Genomic DNA, 7082 nt, shown 5'->3' with positions numbered 1-7082 from the left:
GGGCCGCCGCCTCCAGGGAAGGCGCGGGCAGGTCGCATCCCAGGACCGGAGACTGCTCGCCAGACGCCGCCTCAGGTCCACCTGGAGCCTCCCGACACCTGTCCAGGCGGCACCTCCCGCCGGCCTGGGGACCAGAGCAGGGGTCAGAGGAGCGCCCCGGAGCCGTCCACCCGCCCCCACCCCCGCCCCGGGCCCGGACAGCGCGCCCACCCTCGGCTCGGAGCCTGAGCGCCAGGACGCAGCAGAGGTGCCGCGGGGCCGCTCCCTCGAGCCGACGGGTCGCGTCGCAGTCCGGCCGCCTCACCGCGGGGTCCCCTTCCGCCTCTGCTCCAGCGCCGGCAGCCGCTCCTCCCGGGCCTGCGCGTGCCGGGCCCCCGCCCTGTGCGCCGCCTCTGTGGCCACGATGTCGATCTGCGCGTAGCGGGAAGCACCGGCCCCTGCGAGCAGCCCCAGGTGAGCCGGCGGGGGCGCACCCACCCCGCGCTCCGGCCAGGGCCTGAGCGCCGGCTTCGGGGCTGTGAGGGGCTGCCCGCGAGCCCCTGGCCCAGGGCCGATGCGCCCGGGGCTCAAGGCCCCTGCGGACCCACCTCGGATGCCCGCGCCGCCCTCCTGGAGCTGCAGGCCCAAGTAGTGCAGCTGCCTTGTGGGGGAAGGGCTGGCGGGGACGTTCACATATGTGGGCGCCTCACTGCACGGCCTCTCGGGTCCTGCGGGGAGAGGGGCTGTGAGTCCCCAGGCGGTGGCCGAGGCTGAGCTGACCCCCTAGACTGTTCGGGAAAGAGCTCCCCACTGCCCACCCCTCAAGTGTCCCGCCCTCCTCCTCTCCAAGGCCTGGGGAGCCTCCCCGACTCCCCCGTTTTCCTGGCCATCTTTTCCCACCCCACCCACGTCCCTCCCTGACCGGGGTGCCCCTGCCCCCCACAACGGGCTGACCAGGGATGCCCCCTATGGCCCGCTGGACACACGTCCATGTTCAGCCCCTGGCTGCCCACCCTCAAACATCCCTCCTGGCCACTTCCTCCTTGGCTCCCAGGTAGGATGCCCCTGCCCTGTCCACGCACCGCCCCTCCCCCTCGGCTGTCCTCCCGGCTCACCCCATCTGCTTCAGGGACCCTCTTTGGACCGGTGAGTCCCCACAGAACATCGTTCCCTGAGCGCAGGCCCACACTTCCATCCACTGTGACACCTCCTCCAGGGTGGCCCCAGGCACTTCAAGTCCCCTCCCCCATCCAAGAAACTGCCCCCTGCCTCCCCCACTTCCTAGAAGTCGATGGTTTCACTCAGCAAACGCCAACGGGGCTCCGGGCAGGTGCGACAGGAGCAGGGGTGGGGACCCAGAGTGCCTGGATGCACACCCGATCCACCTTTCCCCCACCTGCCCAAGAGCTCTGCCTGTTGGGCCCTGGTGTCCCACAGGGAAGGACCCCGGCTTCAGGAGACCAGGGTCAAGACCCTGCCTGGCCATTCCCCGGCAGCCGAACCACATGGGGTGGTGAGCCAGAGCCATACCAGAGGGCAAGAGCCCAGTTCCTCCCTCCTCCCTGAGGGCCCCATCTCGCAACACAGCCAGGCCTAGGGACTCGCACAAATCCACCTGGCCAGCTCCCGGCCCCAAGGGATTCAGGGGCTGGGATTCTGGTGGGGGTGGGATTTGGGGGGAGTGGGATTCTGGGAGGGAGGAGTCAGGAGCAGGGTGGGATCAGGTGGGGGGTTGAAGCTCCCACAGGACAGCCTGTCTCTGGCCACCTGCCCACAGGTCCGGGGGAGCTGAGCCCGGGAAGGTCCTGGCTCTGCCGGAACCGGGCACTAGAGAGCCAACCAGCCCAAGGGGCTTCTGTGGGCAGACCCTACCCCACTCGCTGCCATGTCCTGGCACAGGGCACCACTGCGGGCACCACCTTCTGGAGGCCTGCACCTGCACAGAAGCCTGTCACCTCATCCCTTTACCACCCCAGCAAGGCCAGAGGGGGTCCTACTTGCTCAGTGCGGAGACTGAGGCCAGAGAGACCCTGTGTTCCCAAGTCAGCCAGCCTGGTGGGAATGGCCAAAGCTGGGGGTGGGGACGGCAGCCAGAGCGGGCTGTACCTGGGGCTGACCTGCGGTGACAGGGAGGGAAGGAGGAAGGCTTCTGTTGGACACAGACCCTCTCCCGTGTAACCCGAGATGACAGGCAGAGGTGCCCAGGGAGGCACCTAGACCGGGGGTCCAGGGGAAATCTGGGAAGGCTGCCTGGAGAAGGGGGCACACGCTGAGGGGTGAAGCTGGGGAGCGGGGGGCGGGAAGGCCTGGTTGAAGCTGGGAGAACCCATCAGGGGCTGAGACGGGGTCTGAGGGGAGTCTAGGAAGGAGGCCCAGCCTCCTGAAAGCTGAAAGGAGGGCTGTGGCTTGACCTGAGGTCACGTGGACAAGCTCCCCGTGGCTCAGCAGCTAGTTCTAGGGCTGGATCCGCATTTTCCACAGTGGAAGCAGGAGAGTGAGTGGAGCGTTCTGGGCAGCCCAGCATCTCCAGGGCCACACCAGGCAGCACAGGAAGGCTGCTCCGTCCCGCCTTGGCCTCTAGCAGCGTCTGCAGGGGCAGGGGCGCCCCTCTGGTGGCTGCTCCCCAGCCCTGGCTCCCCCAGGCTCCCCTTTACCTCCCATCTCCCTCCCTGATCCTTCAGACTGAGCCTCCTGCCAGCATCTCGGGAGCTGTCTCAAATACTCTCTGGGCCAAGCAGAGATCGGGTGGGTCTGTCCTGACCTCTCCCTGGCCACACAGCAGACCCGGCCCGACCACACTGGGTGTCTCACCCATCACCGCTCTCTGGCCACGCTGTCTTGGGTCTGATTCATCTCTGCTCCCACCAGACCCAGGACCCCTCCTCCCCAGGCCCCCCACCCCAGAGGAAATGTTCCTTGTCCTCCAGTAGATCCTGACGCCTGTCCCCTGCCTGTTCCCTGGAACGCGCACTCTGTCTGGGTAAAAGGGGGAGTGGGGGTATGGACAGCAGGCAGGAGGCATCCAGTACCAGTGTCATCAGGGAGTGGTCCTCAGGGCCCCATCCTGACCCAGGGAACCCTAGGCTGGCCTACATGGGGCTTTCCCGTGGCCACTGTCTGACCCTGCATGCCCATGGCCCTGCCCTTTCCCTCCTGCACCCTCCACTCTGGACGGGCCTGGGCCTTGCTTGGCCCACAGGGTCTAGCCCAAACAGGCACCATGCGCCTCTGAAGAGGAAATAAAAAGATCCCACCCCAGGCTGGAGGTGGCCTCTACTCCACCGAGAAAATGAGGCACAGAGCACACCCCCGACCTCCAGCCATGCCACCCGAGGCTTGCAGCCTCTCCCAGATTCCCAGGCCTTCCCCTGGGTCAGAGCCAGCATCTGCCCAGCCGTCACCTCTTAACGGGGCTTCTCCAAGGGGACCCCGCATCTTCCCCTGGCTCCCTTCCTGGGCTTCCTCCCACCAAGGTCACCAATGCCCCTGCCCACTCCTGGGTCCCCGGAGCATCGTCACCTCTGTTCTCTGTCACCTGGAGGACAAGCCTCCCTCTTAAAGGTTGCAGCTCCAGGCCACAGCTGACCCTGCCCGCTCTGACCACGCACCGTCCCCGGCAGGCTGTCCACACTCGGCCACCTTGTCCTCAACTCGCTGCCTGGCTCCATCACACCCCAGCCAGGCTTCACCCTGGTTGCACACTGCCGCCCTGCTGTCCACTGTCACCCCCTCCCCGCTGCACCCTCCTCCCACTGACCCCCCGCTGTCTTGTCTGGCACAGACTTTCTGGCTGGGCTGTGACTGCGGCCACTGTGACCCCACGTCCCTTGTCCCGAGGCTGTGCCAAAGCCAAGGCCTACCTGAGTGCATCACCGGGAGCCCAGGGGGTGAGGCAGCAGCTCCCTAGACCAAGGAGAACACATGTCAGTCTGTCCATCCGGCTCCCGCTCACCCGGCACCCAGCCCAAGAGCCAGGATGCTACCCAAGAGTCACAAAGGGCCACCTGCCAGGGAGACCAGCCGGGGCCCAACTCCTCTCCAGGGGTCCCTGCCCACCCTGACACCCACAAACCCATTTGGGGTGAGGCGTCGGCAGCTTGGGCCTCCAGAACACATCTGGCCTGGCTGCTCTTGTCAGTATTGGTGGCCGTGTGTCACATGCTGCCAGCTGTGCGGCAGGGTTTGTAGCCATGAGATGCACGAGGGCTGTCATGTCACCCCTGACCCCGGGCACTGCCGGCCTGCCCTAAGCAGGGCACCCCGGCTGAGCCACTCCTGGGGGCCCCGTGAGATGGGTCAAGGCCCCCAGACCGCAGGGTGGCCGCTTTGAGGTGCCTGATTGGAGGTGCAGAAAGACTCCGAGAAGGAAGGGGGTTCGGGGGCTTCAGAGCTGGGGGCAGCGTCTGCCGGCAGATTGGAAGGGAGGGACGGTGGCCCACTGCCGGCACATTCACTGCTGCCTGAGCCTCCATTCCCCCAGACCAGTAGGAGATGGGGCAGCCAGGGCCAGGGGCACCTGACGGGAAAGGGTCTAGCATCCCCGGTGCTTCTGAGGAGGACAGCCCAGCAGTGGGGTCACATGGGGGGATGGCATAAGGATGCAGAAGCCTGACCCGCTCTCTGGGAGATCAAAGGAGCTGCCCCAACTCAAGACACAGCACCTCGACCCTGGCCCGGCCAGGCTGCTGGGCACCTGGGCTGGCCTAAGCCATCACCTCGTGTAAAGGCGCCCGGGCAGGCTTGGGGACTTGGGGAGGGCGCGTCTGACCTCCAGCGCCTGGGACAAGAGCCAACCGCCCTCAGGAGCCCCCATCGCGAGCTGCTCAGAGCCCCACCCACAGACGGCACCTGCTTTGGCGGTGAGTCCTGCGGGCACAGCGTCAGACCCAAAGGATGAAACCACGTGCCGCGGGAGATGGGCAAACGCGGCGCCTCCTGTCCCCTCCCCCTGGGCGCCAGGGCCGGGTGGGGGCAGGTGGGTGCACGGGGCCTGGGGAGGCGAGGACGACTCTCTGGTTGCCCCCAGCCCTGCCATTCCTGGCACCTGAGAAGCCCACCCCACCCCAGGGAGGGGCAGTGAAGCTGGTGGCCCCAGGAGTGCAGAAGCAGGTGTTCCCAGCCAGGGGCGCGAGGCCCACACCGTGAGCTCTGGAAAGATAGGGGACGAGGCCGAAAGCTTCCCGCGGGGCTACCCTGGCGGCCCACCTGGCTGCACCCGATGAGAAGCTCCGTGCCTCTGCGCCGCCCTGGGCTGCAGGGGAAACTGAGGCATACCCTCCTGGGGGCTAGGCCCTCCTCCTGAGCCACCCCATCACCTCCCCAAAGGGCCGTGGCAGTCAGTGGCCACTCCCATGGAGGGCCCCTCCCTCCTCTGGGCCCAGGCCCTGGCCACTCCCCTCCAGCCCGGAGCCTGTCCCCTCCGGAAACTTGCTCCGACCGAGCCCGAGCCCTCACTTGGCGGCCCTCGGTCCACCCCTCCCGCCGCTCCCCTCAGATGGCTCTTCCCTGAAGTCCCGGCCATCGACCTCGGTCCAGGAGACCAGAGGTCACAGCCAGGGCGCCCACACGGGCCAGGGGCAGGCCGAACGCCCAGCTCCAGCCCTCCCTGGCTTCACGTGGAGGGCAAGTCCCTTGGCCGCCGGGGCCACCACCTGCTCTGGTGGAGGGAGGGCCGTCTGCGGGCAGGGCCCGTGGGAGGGAGGGCTGGGCCTGGAAGATGAGGGCTCTGGCGGGAGCGGGCCGCTCCCCACAGCCCGCAGCATCAGCACCTCCCAGCCTCTTTCTTTTGCAACAAGGCTGGTGGGTCCCTCTGGGGAGGCGACAGTAGCAGTGAGTCGAGCCCCGTTGACAGGCAGCCACCGAGCACTTCCATACAACATCTCAGCAGGCCCCTCAGGGCCCAGGCAGGCTAGACTGCTGTCCTATCTACGGAGGAGGCCCAGACAGGGGCAATGAGTTGCTGGGGGGCCGCCCAGCCGGCGGGCAGGGCCCCAGCTTGTCTTTCCCTGCACTGCAGTGTCGCAGGAACCGGGCCAGAGCCCCGGTCCTCAGCGTCTGCAGGGACCTGGGCTCCCCGGCTCTCTAACAGGGCGGTGAACAGGGTGAAGTGGGTGTGACAGGGTGGGATGTGGCTTCCCGGGACGTGCAGGGGGACCCTGATGGGGTCCCTGGAGCTCTGCTGCCCACGTAGGGGAGACTAGGGGTGGGGAGGGTGCTCCAGGCTCAGAGCCAGGACCCTCACTGGCCCAGGAGGTAGGGTGTCCACCCTCACTGGACACAGGGAGCCACCTGCCTGAGCCTAAGGGACCACTGAGGACCACATTGTGGTCTCCAGTGAACGTGTGCACACACATCACACAGGCCACACACGTGTGTGGGCACACGCATACACCTGGCACCCAAGCACAGATCACACCACACGTGTAACACGCACACAGGATGTGCACACGCCACACACAAGTGCATGCAAATGCATACACACATGCACGCCATGACACACATGCACACTGCATGTCACATGTGTGTGCACATCTCACGCACAGTACACATGCATGCAAATGAAAGCACTCACATGCACACATCACACGCTGGCACACACACCACACACACATGCACACGTGCACGAGGCCTGTGTGCTGTCTGAGGCTGCTCTCCTTGTTCACGCCTCTGGCGTGTTCAGGCTTAAGGCTGAACAGACAGACGAGGCCTCTCCCTGCTCTGTGACCCACGGGCCAAGGGAGGCCGAGCCCCTGGATTTCAGAGACAGTTAAAGGCCCCACTGGGAGGGCCAGGGTGGGAGGTGGACACAGCTGGCCACATGGAAAAGGACAAGACGATAAGAAAAAACAATTTTATTTCCAGTCTAAGAATGTATTACAAACAGTGTCAGGTGTGAAAAGCAACAAACGGCTTCAGCCAGTAGTGAAGGTACGAAGCGAAACAATTACAGCTGAGCTGTGTGCGGGACGCAGCCGGCCGGAGCCCGGATCGGACGGACACGGGCCTCGCCTTCCACGGGGGCGTCTGGAATCGTAGCGCGAATGGACAAACCAGGCCACGCAGCCAAAATCCATGCAGGCGAGCAGGCCGAGCCGGCCACGGAG

This window comes from Lipotes vexillifer, unplaced genomic scaffold (genome assembly GCF_000442215.2).
Source record: "Lipotes vexillifer unplaced genomic scaffold, Lipotes_vexillifer_v1.1 scaffold63, whole genome shotgun sequence".
Classification (NCBI taxonomy): Eukaryota; Metazoa; Chordata; class Mammalia; order Artiodactyla; family Lipotidae; genus Lipotes; species Lipotes vexillifer.
The sequence above is the reverse complement of the archived record's forward strand: the minus strand, read 5'-3'. Positions refer to the sequence as shown.